The 26,007-nt window shown below is 36.3% G+C and overlaps 1 protein-coding gene across 4 annotated transcripts in view; it reads right to left on the reverse strand.

Moving 5' to 3' along the window:
- The window catches only part of Cdh12 (cadherin 12), a 1,315,861-nt gene that overhangs the window by 256,742 nt on the left and 1,033,112 nt on the right, over nt 1-26,007 (reverse strand). The gene's annotated exons all lie outside the window — the stretch shown is intronic.

The raw sequence follows: 26,007 nt of genomic DNA on the forward strand, positions 1-26,007 counted from the left end.
CCCAACCACTTTAGCGGCAGACAAAAGCCAGCAGTACGTACCCCAGAGTCCCAGATTCGCACAGCGGCTGCACCATCCTCCCAGGGCGCAAATCTGCTAGACACCATACTAGCTCCGCAGGATCGCCATCACTGACGGTAAGACCCGCCCAATCCCACAGTGACAGAGAATACGCTATATACTCACCGAAACCAGGCAGAAACGTCATACAACCTGGACACACCAGGCACTGGGCCTCCCAAGCTTGGAGAGCACAACGAAGAGATCCCAGGACTTCCCAGAAAGCATTGGGACTAGCAAGCCAGTCTCCAGTTACAGCGGGACGTGGCGGCGGAGCAGTACTGAACTGGCGGGGCACCACAGCACTCCAGTTTAAGACTAACCAGGGCCAAACCAGAGAACAGAGAGCCTGATTACCCCATCCCTGCTGAAGTGACCACCCTGAAATCTCCAGCTGCAGCAAGACCTCAGAACCTGGCAGTGACAGCAGCACAGAACTGGCGGAACACATCAAAGAAGCAGGGCCAAACCAGAGAGCAGAGAGCCCCGGATACCACGATCTCGGCCAAGAGACCTGCCTGTACAGCTAGTCCTCAGCACACGCTGAGAGTGCTCAGCTTCCTGAAGAACTCTCCAGACACCAGAGAGAGACAGCACCAGTCTGATCTGCAGAATCCAAAAACAAACAGGGAAGGTTTCAGATAAGCCAATGGCCAGAGGTAGGCGAAAGAACACTTCCAACATAAATCAGGACATCATGACTTCACCAGCAAACCCCAAAATCGATGGATACACCAATTCAGCAGAAGCACAGGAAAATGATTTTAAAGCCATGCTTGCCCAATTATTTGAGGCTCATAAGGAGGAAATGAACAAGTCTTTCAAAGAGATGGCCAGTCAATTGGAGGCAAAGAAAGAAGAAATAGACAATATCCTTAAAGAAACACAGGCAAACATAGCCAAACAAATAGATACACAAGTAGAGGAAAAATTAGTGGCATATAAGAAGGAAATGAAAAAAGAAATAGAGGCCATCGTAGAGAGACAGGAATCCAAATTCAAACACATGAAAGAAATGGTGCAAGGCATGAAAACAGAATTAGAATCAATAAAGAAAACACAAAATGAGAAAACCCTTGAGCTGGAGAACGTGGAGAAAAGATCAGGAACCACAAAAGTAAGCATCACCAACAGAATACAAGAGATGGAAGAGAGAATCTCTGGAGCTGAAGACACACTTGCAGAAATGGATACTTCTCTCAAAGAAAAAGTAAAATCAGAAAAGTTCCAATCACAAAATATCCAAGAAATCAAGGATGCTATGAAAAGACAAAATCTAAGAATAATAGGAATTCACGAAAAAGAAGACTCCAGACTCCAAGGTCCAGAAAATATTTTCAAGAAAATCATAGAAGAAAATTTTCCCAACTTAAAGAAAGAGATGTCCATAAATATACAAGAGGCCTACAGAACTCCAAATAGACTAGACCAGAAAAGAAACACATCACGTCACATCATCGTCAAAACACTAAATCTACAGAACAAAGAAAAGATATTAAAAGCAGCAAGGGAAAAAGGCCAAGTAACATATGAAGGTAGACCTATCAGAATCACGCCGGACTTCTCATCAGAAACTATGAAAGCCAGAAGGGCCTGGGCAAGTATCATGGAGACTCTAAGAGATCACAAATGTCAACCCAGACTACTATACCCTGCAAAGCTTTCAATCAACATAGATGGAGAAAACAAAATATTCCATGACAAAACTAAACTTATACAATATCTACACAGCAAACCATCCCTACAGAAGATATTAGAAGGAAAACTCCAATCCAATGAAAACAAATTCACCCAAGAAAACAGGGCATACAGATAATGTCCCAACAAAAATGAAAAGAAAACAAGCAATGAATCAGGGTTAGATCATCGACTCCATTACAAAAGGAACTAACATGCATTGGTCACTATTATCTATCAATATCAATGGACTCAACTCACCAATAAAAAGACACAGGCTAACAGAATGGTTAAGGAAACAGGATCCAACATTCTGTTGCATCCAAGAAACACACCTATGCAACAAAGACAAACACTACCTCAGAGTAAAGGGCTGGAAAACTGTTTTTCAAGCAAACGGTTCCAGAAAACAAGCTGGAGTAGCCATCCTAATATCTAATAAAATAGACTTTCAACCCAAGTTAATCAAAAAAGATAAGGAGGGCCACTATATTCTCATCAAAGGAAAAATCCACCAAGAGGACATCACAATCTTGAATATCTATGCCCCAAATACAAGAGCACCGACATTCGTAAATGAAACATTATTAAAGCTTAAATCATACATTGATCCTAATACCTTAATAGTGGGAGACTTCAACACTCCACTCTCACCAAGGGACAGATCAACTAGACAGACACCAAATAGGGAAATAAAAGCACTCACAGAATCCCTAAATCAAATGGACCTAATAGACGTCTACAGATCATTTCACCCAAACTCAAAAGAGTACACCTTCTTTTCAGCACCCCATGGAACCTTTTCCAAAATAGACCATATAGTGGGCCACAAAGCAAGCCTCAACAGATACAAAAGGATTGAAATAATCCCTTGTATACTATCTGACCACCATGGACTAAAGCTCGACCTCAACAACAACAAAAACAACAAAAAGCCGACACGCACATGGAAACTAAACAACTTACTACTCAATGACAGCTGGGTTAAGGAAGAAATAAAGAAAGAAATTAAAGACTTCCTAGAATTCAATGAAAAGGAAGGCACAACATACCCAAATTTATGGGACACACTGAAAGCAGTGCTCAGAGGAAAATTTATAGCACTGAGTGCCTGCAAGAAGAAATTCGTAACATCACATACAAACAACTTAATGGCCCAACTGAAAACCCTAGAACAAAAAGAAGCAGAGACACCCAAAAGGAGCAGACGGCTGGAAATAATCAAACTAAGGGCTGAAATCAATCAACTAGAAACAAATAAAACTATCCAAAGAATCAATGAAACAAAAAGCTGGTTCTTTGAGAAAATCAACAAGATAGACAAACCCTTAGCCAAACTAACTAAAAAGCAGAGAGAAACTATCCAGATCAGCAAAATCAGAAATGAAAATGGGGACATAACCACAGACATTGAGGAAATCCAAACAATTATTAGGTCATACTACAAAAGCCTATATGCCACAAAATTTGAGAATCTAAATGAAATGGATAATTTTCTTGAAAGATTCCATCTACCAAAACTAAGTCAAGATCAGGTAGAAAGACTGAATAGCCCTATATCTCCCAAGGAAATCGAAGCAGTCATTAACAGTCTCCCCTCCAAAAAAAGCCCTGGACCAGATGGCTTCAGCGCAGAATTCTACAAGACCTTCAAGGAAGTGCTAACTCCAATTCTCCTCAAGCTATTCCACAAAATAGAAACAGAAGGAACACTACCAAACTCATTCTATGAAGCCACAGTCACCTTAATACCTAAACCACACAAAGACCCAACAAAAAAAGAGAACTTTAGGCCTATCTCTCTTATGAACATTGACGCAAAAATACTCAATAAAATACTTGCAAACCGAATCCAAGAACACATCAAAGATATCATCCACCATGACCAAGTAGGCTTCATCCCAGGCATGCAAGGATGGTTCAACATACGGAAATCCATCAATGTAATCCACTACATAAACAAACTGAAGGAGAAAAACCACATGATCATCTCCTTAGACGCCGAAAAAGCATTTGACAAAGTCCAACACCCATTCATGTTTAAAGTCTTGGAGAGATCAGGGATACAAGGCACATACCTAAACATAGTAAAGGCAATATATAGCAAGCCTATAGCTAACATCAAACTCAATGGAGAGAAACTTAAATCAATCCCACTGAAATCAGGGACAAGACAAGGCTGTCCATTGTCCCCATATCTCTTCAACATAGTACTTGAAGTCCTAGCCAGAGCAATAAGACAACTAAAGGAGATCAAGGGGATACAAATCGGAAAGGAAGAGGTCAAAGTGTCACTATTTGCAGATGATATGATAGTATACATGAGCGACCCCAAAAATTCAACCAGAAAACTCCTTCAGCTGATAAACACCTTCAGCAAAGTGGCAGGATACAAAATCAACTCAAAAAAATCAGAAGCCCTCCTATATACCAAAGACAAAACGGCTGAGAAAGAAATTAGGGAAACAACACCCTTCACAATAGCCACTAATAACATAAAGTACCTTGGTGTGACCCTAACCAAGCAAGTGAAAGACCTGTTTGAGAAAAACTTCAAGTCTCTGAAGAAAGAAATTGAAGAAGATATCAGAAGATGGAAAGATCTCCCGTGCTCATGGATTGGTAGGATTAACATTGTGAAAATGGCTATACTGCCAAAAGCAATCTACAGATTCAATGCAATTCCCATCAAAATACCAACTCAATTCTTTACAGACCTTGAAAAAAAGATTCTCAGCTTCATATGGAGAAACAAAAAACCCAGAATCTCCAAAACGATCCTGTACAACAGATCATCTGGAGGTATCTCCATTCCTGATCTCAAGCTGTACTACAGGGCAACAGTAATAAAAACTGCATGGTACTGGCATAGAAACAGAAAGGAGGATCAATGGAACCGCATAGAAGACCCAGAAATAAATCCACACACCTATGAATACTCGATATTCGACAAAGAAGCCAATTCCATTCAATGGAAAAAAGACAGCATCTTCAACAAATGGTGCTGGACCAACTGGATGTCTACATGCAGAAAAATGAAAATAGATCCATATTTATCACCCTGCACAAAACTAAAGTCAAAGTGGATCAAGGACCTCAACATAAAAACAGATACCCTAAATCAATTGGAAAAAAAAGTGGGGAACAGCCTAGAACTCATTGGCACAGGAGACAACTTCCTGAACAGAACACCAACAGCACAGGCTCTAAGAGCAACAATCAATAAATGGGACCTCATGAAACTGAAAAGTTTCTGTAAAGCAAAGGATACCGTCATCAAAACAAAACGACTGCCTACAGATTGGGAAAGAATCTTCACTAACCCTTTATCTGACAGAGGACTAATATCCAGTATATACAAAGAACTAAAGAAGCTGAAAAGCATCAATCCAAGTAATCCAATTAAAAAATGGGGAACAGAGCTAAACAGAGAATTCTCGACAGAGGAATATCGAATGGCAGAAAAACACTTAAAGAAATGCTCATCCTCATTAGCCATCAGGGAAATGCAAATCAAAACGACCCTGAGATATCACCTTACACCCATCAGAATGGCCAAGATGAAAAACTCAAGCGATAACACATGCTGGAGAGGTTGTGGAGAAAGGGGAACCCTGCTCCACTGCTGGTGGGAATGTAAACTGGTACAACCACTCTGGAAAGCTATCTGGCGCTTTCTAAGACAAATAGGAATAGTGCTTCCTCCAGACCCAGCTATACCACTGCTAGGTATATACCCAAAGTTTGTTCAAGTACACAAAAAGGACACTTGCTCAATCATGTTTATAGCAGCTCTATTTGTAATAGCCAGAACCTGGAAACAACCCAGATGTCCATCAACGGTGGAATGGGTACAGAAATTGTGGTATTTTTATACAATGGAATACTACTCAGCAATCAAAAAGGAGGAAATCATGAAATTTGCAGGCAAATGGTGGGATCTAGAAAAGATCATTCTGAGTGAAATATCCCAGAAGGAGAAAGACAAACATGGGATATACTCACTTATATAGACCTATAAGATATGATAAACATAATGAAATCTATACACCTAAAAAAGATAATCAATTGAGCGGACATGGGGTAAGATGATCAATCCTCATTTAGAAAGACAGATGGGATGTGCATGGAACGTATGACAGGAGTCTACTGAGCGCATCTGAAAGACTCTAACTAGCAGTGTTTTCAAAGCAAAGACTCATGACCAAACCTTTGGCAGAGTACAGGGAATCATAAGAAAGAAGGGGAGTTAGTCTGATGGGGAAAGGATAGGAGCTCCACAAGGACCAAATATATCTGGGCACAGGGTGTTTTCTGAGACTGACATTCAACCAAGAACCATGTATGGATATAACCTAGAACCTCCACTCAGATGTAGCCTGTGGTAGCTCAGTAACCAATTGGTTTCCCAAAGTGAGGGGAACAGGGACTATTTCTAACAGGAACTCGATGACTGGCTCTTTGGTCTCCCCACCCCCGAAGGGAGGAGCAGTCCTGTTAGGCCACAGAGGAGGGCTTTGCAGCCAGTCCTGAAGATACCTGATAAAACAGGATCAGATGAATGGGGAGGAGGTCCCCCCCATCAGTGGACTTGGAAAGGGGCACGGTGGAGATGAGGGAGGGAGGGAGGGAGGGACTGGGAGGGAATGAGGGATCGGGACACGGCTGGGATACAGAGTTAATAAAATGTAACTGATAAAAAAAAAATGATAAATTATAAAAATAAAAAAAAACAAAAAACAAACAAACAAACAAAAAAAAATAGATACATGACACATAGATATAACACACATACTCACATACATGAACACATAGATACATACATACACACATACATTCATTCATATATACATATAACATTGTAATGTTTTATTTTCAGTTGTCAATTTGATTGGATTTGGATTCTCCATGGATATACAACTCTGTCCTTATTCTGGAGGAGGAGAGACTCACAATGTGGGAAGCATCATCTCAGGGACTGAGATGCAGGACTGAACAGAGAGGAGAAAGTAAGCTAAGCACTGACTTTCATCTCTCTGCTTCCTGACTGTGGCCACAATGCAGTAAGCCCTGCAGGCATGCATTCCCTGCTGTGATGCAGCATACTTTCTGTGAGTAAAATCCTTATCACCATAAGTTATTTAGTCAAGCTCTTTGCCTCATCAATGAGAGTGGTAACTAAAACAGATAGTGTATGCTTTACATTTATGAACAAGCTCAGTCATTACAGGCATTATAGAAGCTTAATTTAACAGGCAGTCTACAATAGAATATTGCTCAGATTTTATGCAAAAAACAAAACAAAACAAAACAAAACAAAACAAAAAACCTAAAACGAGTGAACCAGAATGTCTAATGAATCAATAGCATTAAAGTTCTTTCAGCTCTCATTCTTGGAGTCATAAGTAACAAAAATTATTATAAAATATAAATTAAATTTCATCTTTGCACTGCTTCTTCAACATTTCATTTTATCATACTGTCTCAGTAACACTGTCAAGTATATAAATTATTATTTCATAGCTTAGAGAAAGAATTGATGACAACTTTCTTTGTGGAGTTTTTCATTCTGGCCCACCGACTGGTAGCAATATAACTTCTTAGCTACACAGGCAAGTTAATAAAAATTATTTGAATTTTTTTTTCTTTAGGATAGTCATATATAGTATTATTGGGTGTAGAAGCATTTGTTTCATATTGCTTAATTGTGCTATTTGTTTATGTCTATAGCTTCTTATATGTCTGAATTAGTGTTGAGCCTTTATTAAAATATCAGGGCACTTATCAATTGTCCAATTAAACCACATTATTGGTGGGTCCTTGTCTTATAATACTGTTGTGCTTTAACATTTTTTATTTTTATTTTCTTTATATTTCATCTCCTTTTTATCCCACTAGTCATTTCTATATATATATTGACTTCTAGTTTAGTGTTTTTATGGGTCCCTGGAAAGAGATACATGGGAGAGAGGACTTAGACTGAGAAAAGGGCAGTGACAAACGATGTAATTGTATTATAATGTCAAAATTTTCTTTTAAGCTGAAAAAAAAAGCCCACTAATCTCTAGCCCATATCTAGTGTCTCACATTGGAGAGAGATTCTTCATTTTCTACAGACCAAGTCAGCTTTAGTTAAAGAACACCTTTTTAAACGCCAACTTAGTATTCAGAAGTGAGATTTAATTTTTAAACTCTTCATATGTTTTTTTAACTACCAAAGCATCTGTCTGCTCTTTTATTTCATAAAGCAAGAGGGATTTACAACTGGAGAAACAACTGGTGTATGTTTGGAGGAGAGAGTGATCAGTTAATTGAATTGAGTATTGGTTTGTCTCAGTAGATTTCTTTCTCTGCCATGGTAGTTTCTTTCTTTCTTTCTTTCTTTCTTTCTTTCTTTCTTTCTTTCTTTCTTTCTTTCTTTCTTTTTCTCTTTTCCTCCTCCCTTCATTACTTCTTTCTTTTGTGTGAGAAAACAGATTATCCACCTTTAAGTGTAAAATCAACAAAAGATTAACAGGGTGTTTAGAATGACAGGAAAATTGTATGAGTGATATGATTTGATTTGTTGGGAAAAGGACTTGTCCCAGAAGAAAGAATGCAATTCATAATGTCAAGTAACATTGTAACGTTTCGCTTGTGAAGCACATGTAAGAATTTGATAGTAGATAAGAATACAGAGAACTAATTATAGGCATTGTTTTCACATCATTGTATTATTTGTTTGCATGTTTATGTGTATGCAAATGAGTTAATTGTACAAAAGTGAAATCAGAACCCAACTATACTTGGCTAACAGTGATCAAACTTTCAGTCTTCTCCAATTTCCATCCATGAGGTTGAGTGCATTTAATCCACATGGTGAGGAATTATATATTTTATTTTAAAGTGGGAAAATGAGAATTTACAAATGATAAACAGCATGCCTACATAATTATGTACTAATACAATGGCACAAAATTCATCTTAACCAAAATATAAGGTACTCAGTAAAATGAACACCCAGAACTGGGTAGATTAAGATTAACAAAATTTATGTTCTTTTTAATGAATTTTCCAAAATATAAATAACTGTTAAAGCACTTTCATAGTAAATATAAGTTATTTTCTCACCAGTGCTGATGAGACCTGATAGGCTAGGTTCAGATGGAAAGGGAGGAGGATCTTCCCTATCAGTGGACTTGTAGAGGGGCACGGGAGGAGGTGAGGAAGGGAGGGTGGTATAGAGAGGGAATGAGGGAGGGGGCTACGGCTGGAATACAAAGTGAATAAACTGTAACTAACATTAAAATATAAAAATTTAAAAAAGAAAATTTTAAAAATTTAAGAATGATTTTATTTTTAGAATATGTAGTCCTTTACATGTGTCCCACGTGAATTAAATTACAGAGAGTTTGTGCTTATTGTAATATTTTTATAACTAAAATTGGATGATAGTGAATCATAGTATAAAATATACAAAAACATTTAATTATCTCCATTTTGTTCATGTATTAATTATTTTAAGGTACCTAAGAACTTTGATTTTGAGTGAAAATTTTACTATTTCTAATTTTATTTTTCATTTCAACATTCAAAGTTCTATGAACATGAGGATCATAAAAAATTCTCAGTGAAAATAGCAATTTTCAATTGTTAAATTTTTATCTCTGGTAATTCAGCATATTTTGAGAGTGATTTTGTATAATGTTTTTGTATAATGTAACACCACATTACCTTCCTTGTGTCCAATATTTTATAACATTTAATTCTTTTTTTTTTTTTTTGTTAGTTAATTTTTTTTTTTTTTTCAATGCAGTTTATTCAGGAACATTGAACAATCCTCGGAACCGGGGAAAGCCAGCCCACAGCTTAAATAGCCTCTGGGTAGCCAACCCAGGCGTGCCACGGGGGCAATGCAGATAGGTCCACATACATGGAAGCAAGCCAGATCCTCGGCCTTAGCCAAATGTGGAATTGTTCGTGACAGAGAGCACTCACCATCGGGAAGGTGGAAGGCGGAAACCAGCTCCATCTTTAAGGCATAGCATTCCGCAGCTCTCTACAGTTCCCCCTTTTTGTTTTAGACGCATCAGGCAAGAGTAGAGGTCTGATCTCTGATATTAGAAATAAATTGGGACTTTGTACAGATGTTCATTTAGGTGTCATCCACCCAAAGAACATCAGACCCGTCCAATACCTTTTTCTCAGAGGCGGGACCTGGGGCATCAACCCGCATGCAATCAGCCATTGAAGCAGGACATTCTCCCCAAGCATGGTTGGATACCATAAAAAGCTAAAATGATACGCTCAGGATGCGAGGCTAAGCACTGCACTCAGGGTCAGCCGCTTTCGACCCAGAGAACATTTAATTCTTAATCAGCTGTTCTGCATATTAACAAAAGATATTCACAATAGGTAACTAGGAAGTTATCTGAAATCTGGAAATTGCTATTTATTAAATTTGAATGATATATATTAAAGTATATTTACTGAAAGGATAAGTCACTATTTTACTCATTCTTTACTCGTTCATTCACTCATGTGCATCATTTTACTCATGGTGCATTCTGATTTGCAGACAGAATATTTATACAGTTAATCAAGTTGAAGTTATTAGGCTTCACTTTTTCCAACATGACCGATTTCCTCCAAAAAGCCTAAATTCAAACACAGACATGCACATGGGGAGAACATTATGAGAAAATAATAAACAATGATTTTATGTGCCAAGGAACGGACATTAAATTTTTCCACATAAGTATTAGGAAGAACCAAGATAACATATTTACCCAAAATATAGTGCACTGAGCCCATCATTCTGTATTTCTGTCCTTTGACTCATAGTTACCGATTCCCTGCATTTGCCTAATGTTTGATTATTTATTATTATTTTTTATTGGGAATTGCTTTGTACATGGATAGGAAATCTTAATAGCTCAGTTTCACACTTTTGGGTTTCTGCACTTTTTACATGTGTTAGTGTTTCAGATTTCTAGATATTTACATTGAAATTCATATAAAAATTTGAAAATATAGACAATTATATTTCTTTTTTTGAAATCAAGGTTTTGTTAAAGAACTAATAAACAATTTACAGTAGTGATAACACAGTAAAAACAATATAAAAATTTGAAAACTAAACAAAAGCTAACAATTCTGTGAAAGATACAAACAATACCCATGAAAGAATAGGTATTTTGAATAGCCTTAAGCAATTTAATTAATATTTTTCTTTTTTCATCTTTCTTTTTTCCTTTTTTTATTATTAGTTACATTTTATTAACTCTGTATCCCAACTGTATCCCGCTCCTTCATTCCCTCCCAAGCCCTCCCTCCCTCCCTCCCTCATCTCCTCCCATTCAATTTCTTTTTTTTCGACTCAACCCGAACTGTTGTTTGTACAAATGATCGGCTAGCTTAATATTACACACTATCAGTCAATACCTTATATTTTCTACCCCTTAAATTTGATGGTAGATAATTTCATACCATGTCTGTTTTTGACTCTGAGACCTGGATTCTACTCCAAAACTTTGACAACCAGTTTTTCTTTGTGTATTTTAGACTTCTTATTTTCAGAATATCCATTATTGATAATCAATAATTTCCTTTATATCCTATTAGCATGCAATATTCCCTTCATTATAAAACATATTTCTACTGCTATCTTCTGACATGTACCTGAGTACTCAACTAATTATTCAGATATTACCTTGTTTATTGATAACATATTTGATTTTGATCATTGATAATATAATTAATAAATATTGTGTACTTTTATTGCTTGCTAAAACTTTTGAAAGAATTTTCAGAAAATCGAGATATTGTCTTCTTAACCAAAGCTCTTGAGACATTTCTTCAGAAAAAACTAAATTGATCACCCTGATCTCATCATGTGCTGTGTAAGATTATAAATCTTTGTTCTTTATATGTAGGTATAGTTTTACTGAGGGAATTAGTCCTTATTCGTTTTGCCTAAAATAATTTATTGAAATCGTTTCCCTGTAGCTAATTATGAACCTCAGCATCTCCCTCTTCTGCTTTAAGACTGTATTCATATTTTGCACGTCTGCTTTCTTCAGGGCTTACAAAAGATTACCTGGGTCAGAGGAAAAGTTAGTCTTTCTGAAAAGCCATGCTACAACCACAAGAGGGCTTAGGTTAATGGAATAATTATTAGAATATAATGATTTCAGTGCTTATCCTACAATAAGATTTGCTGTTTTAATGAAAAAAAACTCCCAACCTCTCAATTTTACTAATAAAGACTTGGGAGCCAGATGTTGGGGTGAAAGTCTACTAGCTCAGAGAGGCAGAGAAAGCACCCAGCTGACCTTGTTACTCAGAAACTGCCAAAAGTCCAAAGCAAAGAGCTTGCTAGCTCAGCTGACAGCCAGAAGGAGAAAACCTCCTATCCCACCTGAGATGCCAGTTGGAGAAAGGCAAAATATAAAAGCCAAAGACTTCAAATGCCAAAGAGCTTCTTCTTCTCCATGCTGTTTTAAATACCTTTCACCTCAATCGCCCTCCTTCCTACTTAATCCCTGACAGATGATTTCTTACTCTGCCTCTTCACCTAGGGTTAATTTTATTAAATCCCATGTATAGAAACCTCTATAGATTAAGGTTGTGTGTTAGGGTTGAGCCATATGAAACAAAAGACAAGTTTTTATAGTTCACAATCTCGAGGCTCACAATGGAATCAAATATTTTGCAACATTTCTCCCCCTCCCCTTTTTTCTAAATAAAAGAATTTTTCTCTAATATAATGTCCAGCCCATTAGTATTTGTCAACCTTGGAGAAAGCATTTTACTATCTACGCTATCTTGGTGAGTCCAAAGTTCTGTACCTAAATCACTTTATATCATAACTTGCATTACCAAGCAAAAACATATACAGTGTTCTTTATAATTCAGCATGGGGATCTTGAGAGCCTTGGGTGATTCCTAAATATGTTTTCAAAAACAACAAAGACAATTTCAGTACATTATATTGAAGGAATCATTTTTATAAATCTGAAAACCTAACAGATAGCTAATTGTAATAATCTTGCCAGAATTATCAACCAGCTTAGGTATTTCATGAGGTTTCTTTCCTAAAGCAAGAGTCAGAGATATGAGAGGAAAATATGGTTAATTTTACAGTGTTGGTAATACTGACAAACAACAATGAGAATGACATTCAAATAATAAATGAATGCATTTAATGGTGGATATTCAAACATACCCCTTCTGGGCTACAGAACCTCATTCTGTCTCAAATATAAACAACCAAACAGGCCATGAGAAAATTGCTTCAAGTTAGGTATTTTCCTAAAATATGTATGTAGTGTTCTATAAAAACATTACTTATACAAAAATTATAGACTCAGATATGGTAATCACATATAAAAATTTCATTGAAATAGAAACTTGTTTTCTAATATTATGGAAATCCATTAAAAATAAATACTTATGATAAATACTTATAATAAATACAATGTTTTCAGCATGAATCATTTACATGTCTAATTACACAGGCAGCAAGGGAAGAATTGTTGTACATTCAGGATCCCACCAAATGCTTTCTTATTTTATTTAAATTCTAGAGGCACTAATCATATTTTGTGACCTTAAACTATTGAAGCATTTTAAGTAATTATCCTATTACACTGTTTTTTTAAACGCATGATTAACATACTTAACAGTTTAATTGACATGTTTCTTTTTCTTTTAATGCCTTTTTCCAATATACAAACGTTACTACATATTTCTTAATTATTCATAAATTTGTAGCCTGTGGTTGCTTTTTCAATTTTCTCCTGTCTGAAATTCAAATAGTGCCATTTTGAGTACTACACCCTAATCTGATATTTTGGATATATTGTTTGTGTCACAGAATAGAAAATATTAACACTAGTGACACTTTCATTTTTATTTTTCCATTTTCTTCAACTTGTAGATCAGTAAGGAAACTAATGTGTGAATCCCATAACAGAGACTGGTCAGAATAGTGGATAAAAAATCTGTATTTCAACCTCAGTAGTGCAATTGTTTCAGCTTGGATCTAAAAAGGCTATGTGGCTGTATAGATAGCTAAATTGGGAAGTGCCTTCTTTAGTCTGCAGACAGGGGAGGCCCTCCTCACCTACAAAGTGACCCTCGCCTGTCAGATCTCATTAGGACTGTATGGATCCTCTTTCTCCTTGGGCTAGTAAGGCCACTTCACCAGGGGGACATGATCAAAGAGAAGGCAACCAAGTACATGTCAAGTACTGCTCCTGCTCTAGTTACTAGGGAACCAACATGGAGACTGAGCTCCCCATGGGCTACATCTGAACAGGAGAGCTAAGTCCTTTCCATGCATTGTCCTTTAATGATTCTTCAGTCTCTGCAGGCCCCTAGGGCACAGATATTTTGGCTGTGTTGGTGTCCTTGTGGAGCTCCTTTCCCTCCAGGTTTTTCTATTTCCCCATTCCTTCATAAGATTCCTGCACTCAGCCCAAATTTTGACTATGAGTCTCAACATGCTTCAATATACTACTGAGTAGAGTTTTTCAGAGAACCTCAGTGGTAAGCTCCTGTTCAATTCCCTATCATCTCCTACTTCTGATATATATCCTGTTTTCCCTTCTGCATGAGGATTAAGTATTTTCCCTAGGGTCTTCCTTGTTTAGCTTCTTTAGGACTATAGATTTGAGTATGTTTATCCTATATTATATGGCTAATATCTTCTTATAAGTATGTATATACCATATGTGTCTTTCTGCTTGGGTTACCTCACTCAGGATGATCTCTTCTAGTTCCATCCATTTGCCTTCAAATTTCATTATTTCCTTGTTTATAATTGTTGAGTAGCATTCCATTGTGAAAATGTATCGCACTTTCTGAATCCATTCCTCCATTGAAGGACATCTAGGTTGTTTCTAGATTCTGGCTTTAACAAATAAACTGCTATAAACATAGTTAAGCAAATGTCCTTCTTGAATGATTAAACATCTTTACTGTATATTCCCAGGAGTGTTATAGTTGGATCTTGAGGTAGCACTATTTCTAATTTTCTGAGAAAGCACTAGAGCACTAGGTTACATTCCCAACAGCAACCAAGGAAGGTCCCCTTTCTCCATGACCTCTCTAACATGTGTTGTCACTTGAGTTTTTTATCTTAGCCATTATGATGGGTGTAAGGGTCATTTTGATTTGCATTTCCCTGATGATTAAGGATGTTCAGCATTTCTTTAAGTGTTTCTGTGCCATTCAATATTCCTCTGTTGAAAATTCTCTGTTTAGCTCTATATCCTTTTTTTTTTTTTTTTTAGTTAGATTACTTGGTATGTGGGTGTTTAACTTCTTGAGTTGTTTATATATTCTGGATATTAGCCCTCTTTCAGATGTAGGGTTGATTTTTTCCCCCATCTGTAGGCTGTCGTTTTGTTTTATTGAAAATGTCCTTTGCTTTACAGAATCTTTTCAGTTTAATAGGGTCCCATTTATTGTTTGTTGATCTTAGAGCCTGTACTTTTGGTGTTTTGTTCTGGATGTTGTCTCCTGTGCAAATGAGTTCAAGGTTTTTCCTAACTTTGTCTTCTAAGAGATTTAGTATGTCTTGTTTTATGTTGAGGTCTTTGATGAACACGGACTTTAGTTTTGTGCATGGTCCTAAATAAGGATCTATTTGCATTTTTCTACATGTAGACATTCAGTTAGACCAGCACCATTTGGTGAAGATGCTGTCTTTTTTCAGTTATATGACTTTGGCTTCTTTGTCAAAACTCAAGTCTCTGTAGGTGTGTGGGTTTATTTCTGGGTCTTCCATTCAATTCCAATTATTCACCAGTCTGTTTCTATGCCAGTAACGTCATTTTTATTACTGTTGCACTATTGTACAGCTTGAGATCAAGGATGGAGATTCCTCCAGAAGATCTTGTGCAGGAGTATTTTAACTTTCTTTCTTTTTTTCTTTTTCCTTATGAAGTTGAGAATTTTTTTTCAAGTTCTGTAAAGAATTGTGTTGGTATTTTCATGGGAATTGCATTGAATCTGTAGATTGCATTTGGTAGGATAGCCATTTTTGATATGTTGATTCTACCCATCTATGGTCATGGGAGATCTTTCCATCTTCTTATTTCTTCTTCAAGTTATTTCATCAGAAACTTGAAATATTTTTTCATACAGGTCTTTCACATGTTTGATTAGAGTCACACCAAAGTACTTCATGCTGTTTGTGGCTGTTGTGAAAGATATTGTTTCCCTAATTTTTTTCTCAGCCAGTTTTTCTTTTACATACAGGAGGGCTTCAAAAATTTTTAAGTAAATTATGTATCCGGCCACTTTGCTGAAGGTGTTTATCAGCTGAAGGAGTTACTTGTAGAATTTGGAGGGGTCTCTCATGAATACTATCATATCCTCTATGAATAGTGATACTTTGATTACTTCCTTTCTGATTTGTATCCTCTTGATCTCCTTCAATTGTCTTATTGCTCTAGCTAGGATTTTAGGTACTATGTTAAAGAGGTAGGGAGAGAGTGGGCAATCTTGGCTGTCTCTGATTTCAGTGTGATTGATTTAAGTTTCTCTCCATTTAGTTTGATATTAGCTATAGGCTTACTGTATATTGCATTTACTATATTTAGGTAATGTGCCTTTTATTCCTGATCTCTCCAAAACTTTAATTATTTAATTTAATTTGGATTTTGTCGCATGTTTTTTCAGCATCTTAAAATTTCAAGTGCCTGTCATAGTTGGGTTAATGACCTCATGAAATTAATAGCTCAATATTTTTCCTTTGAGTCTGGTCACTCTGTTGTGGTAGGTTCACCTGGATTGATAAGAATACTCCATCAGTTTCTGTTTGCATGAAGAAAGCTTCTTTGACACTAATGTTACTGCATGCCTATTGTTATTCTTTGATACCTTTTCTAATGAGAAATAAAGGAAATGGTTTTGAAAACTAGAGCTGACTTCTATGTGGGCTATCTAGTCAACGAATTTGAACCTCAGTCATCTCCTATGGCCATGAAGGTTATGTAGGTACAAATGCTCTGCCATGATCACTTACTGTAAAGCAGGAGACAATTGGGCCTAGGTTGCCTCTTGTCTGCCTTTGTATACAATATATAAATAGAATATAGCAAATAAGAGGAAACAGCCCCACAGCTGGAAGGCAACTTTAAAGAAAAATGATGTTCATAGCCATCCTGCCAGTAGCTGGCAAAGCACTTTTTTATAAAACATATTTAATGTTTACAGCCACTTGGAGGCTGAGGAAAGAGTAATACTCCGAAAATACATTTAACGTTTTGTACCACTCTGTGACCAAGCAGCAGCTCCTGCTAAACTATATTTAATGCTCAGAGTCATTTGGCAGCTTAGGAAAAAAGAAACTTCTGTTTAATTTTTAACATTTATTGCTGATGAGTGACTCTGGCAAAGAGGACCACGCGGCATGCTTCATACTTAGGGACACATTGTGCTGCCACTAAAACAATCCGTACAGTTCTCTCAAGGCTGCACAGAAACTGTCAATAGCATTACCTTTGTAATTGTGCCACTAATAATAATTTTTAAAAAATCAGAATTCAAACATAGGAATAAAACATTCCTTTACCACACAATCATAAAGTCCTACGGCCCTGGAAATAGCCCTGCGGTGCTCTATAGTTCTCTGTAGTGGGGATGCTTTACAGCTGACACAGGAGGGATCATCAGGCTCAGCTCAATTTCATCAAATGTGTTAAGGCCACTCGACAGATTGAGAAGTGTAAGTGTAATCTGATAATTGGTGTTTCCTACAAATCAACAGCTTGTCTCCACACATTAAGGTAAGAGAGTCCTCTGCACCAAAGGAAATGTAAATTGAAGTAAAAATTCTGTTATGCTTTTAAATAACTTAGCTTAGTGCACAGAAAGGATGAGGAAGAACAGTAAGTTTTCTTTGTTGCAGCAGCGGGGGAGGTTAGGGGGTTAGCATGAAGGTGGCAAGGAGAACTGACAAAAGGAAAGATGATAAATAGGCGACCTCTGTAATTATCTCTTTCTCTGGTAGTCTCCAGAGAATGAACAGCAAAATTTAAAATGTATTAAGCAGCCCTGATCTAAACTCTGCATATATTTTTATTTCTTGCTTCTAATTACCTTGAGAATAAAGTGTTATTATTCCCTCGTTTCAAGTGGGAGAATCAAAACTCAACCAAGCTGAGTAACCTTTATAGATATACAGTTCTGGAAAACAGAAAAAAAAAAAAACTTTAAGGTTGAAGGGCACCTGACTATGACCAATTTAATTTAAATGCCATCATGCCACCATAATAAACTATACTATATAAAAAGAACTATAAGGCAGAGGGAGGAAGCAAGAGCCTAAAATATGGACTGTACAATTGTGTTTATTCTTCCACTATGCAGGCTTATCAGCTGACCTGAGTGACTGAGCTGTAAGTACTTAGTCCTCTCTGTTGCAGTTTATTCCGTTTTTCCAGCAGATAGATCAACGAAAGTCATTTCCTCTCATTCACTCCACTGTATCTTGAGTTCAGCTGGGTTAAGAAAGTAGACTTATTAGTGTCACCGATCTGCGGAACTAAATCATAGTCACCTTTCCTCACCTGGACTAGAGTTTTCTGATTTAGAACTCAGGCTTTAGAAGGATGGGGTTTTGAGTGTCCTAAAAGAGGCTAACTATATACTACATGGTAGAGAATGAGACAGGGAGAAGAGATTAGATTTCAGCACATACATTATGGAGATCTCCACTGGGCTGTACTACTCCATTCCCTGAATGAAGCGTAGCCTGGTTCTAACAGTTAGAAAGATGCATTAGGGATGGGAAGCCTTAGATAGAAGAAGCAGCAAACAGAGGTCTAGCAGTTTTCATGTTTACATTATCCCTAAGTTCACCTTTTGATTAGAGCATGCCCTTAGCTAATACAATGGCAATTTATTGAGATGATAAAGTCAAAAGTGCCCAGTTTAGGCACTCAGATATTTATATTCTTCTGTTTTAATGAATTTCTATTGTTTTATATTGTTAGATGCTTTGGTGGATATATTACATAACAGTAGATGGTTATTGCACAACTTTTCCCAAGTGATGAAACAATTTCATCTGTAATAAGATCAAAAAAGATAATAAAGTGAAGTTGACAATAGCAGGTTCTCTTGAGCAGAGGAGATGGTTCAGGGTATAGAACTGCTTCCCACATAAATATAATGGTCAGGGTACAAATTGCAGAACCATTTTAAAACCAAATTGAATAGCATTTCTATAATTCTAGTACTTCTATAACAACATGGGAGACAGAGACAAGTGAACTTCAAGAAGCTAATGGAACAGATACTCTGCTCTACACAGTAGTAATTTAAGAATTGTTCCTATTTCAAATAAGGAAGAAGGCAATGCCTGATACCTGAGAATATTCTCTAATCCCTAGAAAAGTCCCTAAGTATGCTGGGATTATCACTAAATACACACACACACACACACACACACACACACACACACACGGACATGAGGAAAGAGAGAGATTAAGAAAATAAAAACGTTTTAATTCTATTTCTGACAATAAAGTCATCCTTAGTTCATGCTTGCTGAAGCCACACAAAAATCAAAGTATTCTAAGAAATATGTACAACATTTTTAACATATTCTTGCATAATGGAATCCAGAAAAATATGTCTTAACTGAAAGTAGTAACACTTGAAATATATGTTAATATATCTTTACTATCTTAAGTCCAATGTGTGATTCAGAACAATATTATTTTGTTGTTGTTGTTGTTAAGACCTACCATAAAAAGCTAAAATGATACGCTCAGGATGCGAGGCTAAGCACTGCACTCAGGGTCAGCCGCTTTGGACCCAAAGAAGAGCATGTCTGATTGCATGCGGGTTGATGCCCCAGGTCCCGCCTCTGAGAAAAACGTATCAGAAGGGTCTGATGCTCTTTGGATGGATGACACCTAAATGAACATCGGTACAAAGTCCCAATTTATTTCTAATATCAGAGATCAGACCTCTACTCTTGCCTGATGCGTCTAAAACAAAAAGGGGGAACTGTAGAGAGCTGCGGAATGCTATGCCTTAAAGATGGAGCTGGTTTCCGCCTTCCACCTTCCCGATGGTGAGTGCTCTCTGTCACGAACAATTCCACATTTGGCTAAGGCTGAGGATCTGGCTTGCTTCCATGTATGTGGACCTATCTGCATTGCCCACATGGCACGCCTGGGTTGGCTACCCAGAGGCTATTTAAGCTGTGGGCTGGCTTTCCCCGGGGTCCGAGGATTGTTCAAGGTTCCTGAATAAACTGCATTGAAAAAAAAAAAAAAAAAAAAGACCAAGCTTGAATGAGTCTATGAATTAAAACCCAAATTTCTGAATTTAAAAACTATATTTTGGTTATACAAGGAGAATTTCTTAATAGTTGTGGAAAAAACAAACTATGCATTGCTGCCCTGAGCTTTTAACTGGAGTTTGCTAATTTAGTGTAGATTAAAAGTCAATGATCATGTATCTATCCCTACAATACTACTTATGATGGTTCATATGATAAAAGAACATTTCCATTGTATTGTTTCTGAATCTTTCTCTTTATAGCATTTCTGTAACAATTAAGCTATATCTACAGATCAATGCATGTTCAAGAGGCATCAGAGAAGCTTATTTAAGTAGATAGTAATTACACAGAGATATGAAACTGGATAATATGCAGAAGGAAACTACCATGGAATGCTGAGTCCTGAACTGGATGTCTTTATCACATTTCTCCCTTCAATGCCTGGGGATCTATTTGGTAGAAGGGAATAAAGATTGTAAGAACTGAGGGTGGTGGTGGATGATTTAGAGAAATGGCATTTCTAGAAACAAAAGAATTGATACACTAAATGATTTACAGAAATTGAAACAGATTTTACAAGACCTGTTCATGCCCAAGACAAAGAAAATCAGAACTTTCAAAACCACTTTGAAAATCAATCTCATCTATGTTTGCCTGTGTTTCTTTAAGGATATTGTCTATTGACATTCAACCAAGGACCATGTATGGATATAACGTAGAACCTCCACTCAGATGTAGCTTGTGGTAGCTCAGTAAGTGAGGGGAACAAGGACTATTTCTAACAGGAACTCAATGACTGGCTCTTTGGCCTCCACACCCCCGAATGGAGGAGCAGTCCTGTTAGGCCACAGAGGAGGGCTTTGCAGCCAGTCCTGAAGATACCTGATAAAACAGGATCAGATGAACGGGGAGGAGCCCCCCCATCAGTGGACTTGGAAAGGGGCATGGTGGAGATAAGGGAGGGAGGGAGGGACTGGGAGGGAGTGAGGGATCGGGACACGGCTGGGATACAGAGTTAATAAAATGTAACTGATAAGAAAAAAATAAAATAAAAAAAAAAGAAAATCAATCTCGTGCTTTCTCAGACAATTAGGAATAGTGCTACCTCAAGATCTAGCTATACCACTCCTAGGTATATATCCAAAATATGCTTAAATATACAACAAAGGATATTTGTTAAACCACGTTTGTAGCAGCTTTATTTGTAATAGCCAGAATCTGGAAACAACCCAGATGTCTCTCAATTGAGGAATAGATACAGAAATTATGGTACTTTTACACAATAGACTACTTCTCAGCAATTAAAAACAAGGAAACCATGATATTTGTAGGCAAATGGTGGGAACTAGAAAGGATCATCCTGAGTGCGGTAACCTAGAAGCAGAAAGACACATGTGGTACATACTCACTTATAAGTGGATATTAGATATAAAATATAGGATAATCATACTAAAATCTGTACACCTAAAGAAGCTAATAAAGAAGAAAGACCATGGATAAAATGCTCAATGTTCATTCAGAAAGTCAAACAGAATAGATATGGGAAGAAGGTGAAAACAAGGAACAAGACGGGAGTCAACCACAGGGGGCTTCTGAAAGACTGCCCAGCAGGATATTAAAGTGGATGCTGAGACTCACAGACAAACTTTGGACCAAGTGCTGGGAATCTTATGAAAGAAGGGGGAGATAGAAAGATCTGGAAGGGATAGGAGCTCCACAAAGAGAACAACAGAACCAAAACTTCTGGGCCTAAGGGTCTTTTCTGAGACTGTTACTCCAACCAAGGACTAGGCATAGAGATAACCTAGACGCCCTGCACAGATGTAGCCCATGGCAACTCAGTATCCAAGTGAGTGCCCTGGTAAGGGGAAGAGGGAATGTCTCTGACATGAACTCAGTGGCTGGATCTTTGACCACCTCCCCTGAGGGGAGAGCAGCCTTGCCAGAATCACAGAGGAGGACAATGCATCCAGTCCTGATGAGACCTGGTAAGCTAGGGTCAAATGGAAGGGGAAGAGGAAATCCCCTATCAGTGGACTTGGAGAGGAGCTTGAAAGGAGTAGAGGGAGGGAGGTAGAGGGAGGGAATGAGGAAGGGGGCTACAGTTGGGATACAAAGTGAATTAACTGTAAATATAAAACACTTTTAAAAATTAAAAAAAGGAAAAAGAAATTTAGAGAAAGAATGAGGGTAAGTGGACATAAATTCTTATCCTAACCAAGAAACCTTTGTCAAAAGATTACTGCAGGGGAGGGGGAAGTTAGTATTCTCTAATGGAAGACACTTTTTTTCATCAACAACTGTCACAGGCAGGTCCTAAGCTCAGGAATAGTTGTACAGCACTTATTTGACACTATATTTATAGTGGCCTTTTATATATAGGAAAGGATTCAAAATGGGGTAAATAGGGATGTGGGAAGGATACGGAAGGAGTTGGGGTATGAAAGAATATTATAAAATATACTGTATGAAATTCTTAATGAAGAAGTTTTGAAAAGATCAAGACAATCAAAATTTCACTTAGTATTTTTTATAAAAATGTCATGCAAAAACAAAAAATGATCAAAGGGAAATAAGAAGACATGTACATGTTATTTACCTGTGCTATAAAGTGGCTTAATTTTCTTAGGTAATTTATTTAAATTTATGTTAATCTTATTTATTTAGGATGAACAAAAGAAACCTAATACTCTAATATGTTTAAAGCAAGAAGTTTCATCATCAAATTGTGCATTATGTCTAAATATAATATAAGACAAATAAAACAATATCATAAGATGCTTTCTCGACCTTTAGGGAGAAAGGGGACCTTCTATATTATTACAAACTAATGTAAATTTCTAAATAGAGGTTTAATAGTTGGTTAACCAGAAACAAAAGCAGAAAAAGCAGCTGCGATTAACTTTGTTCTAAACTCATTCCTGTCCCTTATTCACAGGAATTACTAAGAATTCACGCAGCAGGAAGATGGGATTGTAATAGTTAAATATGAAGAGGCACAATCATCTCTAGTGAGATCATCTGGTATCTAAAAACTGCTTAACCATAAAACACAGTCCATATATCTTGATTCATAATTGAAAGTTCCTAAAACCATCCAAAGAGACCTGATCATTAATAATCCAATAAGGCATCCATCCAATAGGACTAAGCTCAGGGAGAGGAAGAATACAGTTTTTAAATTATAAAACTGTCTGCAGTCTTGAAGAAAGTAACTGAAAATGCATGTTCCCCAGATGCATAATCATCAGAAATTAAGAAGGGCACATTATCGTAATTCATTGTGCAGCTCATGGTCTTAAAGAATTAAGAGCACATCTATAAAGTCCAAATTTGTCTCCAAGGACCTGGGGACTCTCTGGATCAAGAGGCAATTTCCTTAGGTCAACGTGGAAGTACTTTGTCTTTGAGCGTCTTTCCATGGCAGATTGGACAAAGCAGAAGTTATTACCAGAGCAACCTTCCTCTCAAACTATTCATACAGTCACCAGGATAAGTTTGAATCAGTGTGTTAAGTGCATTGTATTACATTATGTCAGAAATACTAATTTTCCTTGAAATTTCTACTTGTCTTTCAGATTATTTTCTTCACTTACAGGCTTACATTCCTCATCAGTTTATATCATTTTCATCAAATAGTCAGTTTATATCATTTTCAATAGTCAGTTTATTATCATTTGTTTGAGCAGTCTTTCTTTATATAATCCAGTATGACTAAATTCACATTTGGAAAATAAACTTTGTTTCAGTGCTACAATATTTATTAATCTTATGCTTATATTAGTAATACAGTAGTTCCTTAAGTATTTGTGATTATTTATAATTTTCTTTTTATTATTAGTATAGTCATTATATAAAATAATGTCTTTCCTTATAACATTTCCATATCTGTATGCCACATATATTAATATTTATTATATGTATATTTAAGATAAGTGTTTTCCTGCTTTTTTATTTTTTCCATTTACTGTCATTTGTAAAAAAAAAAAGTGTATGCATACAGAATACCTAAATATCTCTATCTACTATAGATAATATTATATAATAAACCAATAGGTAAATCCTCAATCAAATATTCAAAGTAAAATTGGGTCTTGACAAGGACTTTTATCGTTCAAAAATAAAATAAAGTAAAATAAAATAATTGATATAAAAGGAATTACATAATGGGAGCAAAAAATCTGCTCTTAGGTTATTAAAATAAGGAGCTTTACTCAACTGGGGGTATGAATTTTAGAGTTGGGTTGAAGCACTCCACAGAAACAAGGAAGTTCTGTGACATAATGCTGTAGCATTGTGTCTAAATTTTATGTTTGCTATGAAAAACACATGTAGTGGTTGCTACAAATCTAACTGTTTTCAAATCAAGAAATCTTAATTTGATTCATATGATATTAGGGAGGCTCATATACAATTTATTGTACATACCTTTTAACATTTAATTTATAATTTATTTAATACCTCCTTTTATTCATTTCAAAATGTAAATTTATGCTTGCATATTCTAAGAAGATATATATATATGTGTATATATATATATATATACATATATATGGTCTCTAGCTGTCTATATTTATGTGGTAGATAAAGGATTGGTTGGTTTTAGACAGATAGATAGATAGATAGATAGATAGATAGATAGATACATAGATAGATAGATAGATAGATAGATAAACAGATAGATGATAGATATAATAGAGACATTTAAAAATAATAAATTTTAATGGTGATATCTAAAGACCCACTGAAGAATTTATCTTCATATAGATTACTTGAGTATCCTACAGTATAATCATGTTACTCCAAAATTGAAAACCTTGAAATCACTTTATCACTTTCCTACATTTCCCCTAATATTTCAGATTAATTACTCTTTGTGTGCTAACTGAAAATAATTTATTTAAGGTCTTTTTTCGTAAGGACATACTATTTATCTGAATAAACATATAAAAACTTAAGTTTATCTTATGAGACAGAATTCTTCTAATAGTATAAGTAGATGCGTGTGTCCCATGCATATTGTTTTAGTGTGAAATATAGTTAACAAATTTTTAAAATTCTTGCCAATGTTTCTAGTTTATACAAAGTTTGTGAAACAACATTCCCACTTAATTTTTTTTTCCTCAAAGTATTTTATATCACTATTTTCTCTTTCTAGAGTATCAACCCTGTTTTCTCGGATTACTTTCTAATAAGACATGTTTCTTTTGGATTATACTTCTAAATCTCTTGCCTATATAACATTAGAAGCGCTTCAGCGTGTACAAGAAAACAAATAAGATGTGCAGCCATTACTGCGCACATTAAAACTTGAAATTTACATGAATCACCTTCAGCTGGCTTCTCAGGTGAATGAGAGAACATGTTCATGGACGTATGATAAAGTCACATACACAGGGTAAAACTCTAGTAGTGAGTACATGTGCTCCTTCCTTCATTACTAATATGCTTCTTCTCTTGATTTGTAAGCACAATCATCATTGCATATGGGAAAGCAGAGATCCTCTAAGACACATCAGATTTAGGGTATACAACATTGTCAAACAATTATGTTTCAAATTTTAATCCATCTGAGAACATTAACTATAGGTTCCAAATATGATACAAGCTAGGAGTTACTTTGAAGGTTAACTATGGCTTGGCAGTAGTGATAAAATATTAAAGGCACGGCGATTTAAAATTTCCTTTTTGGAGCTAAGTTAGTAAAGTGATTGCTACTGCCACACAAGATTGAAGAACCAAGTTCAGATACCCTTCATCCACATAAAAAATCAAGTGTGGCAGTGCATTTCTGTAATTCATGTGCAGGGGAAGGATAGTAGGAAGACGGACAGCAGACCAGCTAATGTAATACCTTGTCACAAAAATAAGGTGGAACATGATTGAAGAATATCCTCCTTCTTTACCTCTGTCTTCCACATGCACACACATACATACATGTACATACAAAATCATTTATTTATAGAATAAATAAATAAAAT

The sequence above is a fragment of the Meriones unguiculatus genome, chromosome 3 (genome assembly GCF_030254825.1).
Source record: "Meriones unguiculatus strain TT.TT164.6M chromosome 3, Bangor_MerUng_6.1, whole genome shotgun sequence".
Classification (NCBI taxonomy): Eukaryota; Metazoa; Chordata; class Mammalia; order Rodentia; family Muridae; genus Meriones; species Meriones unguiculatus.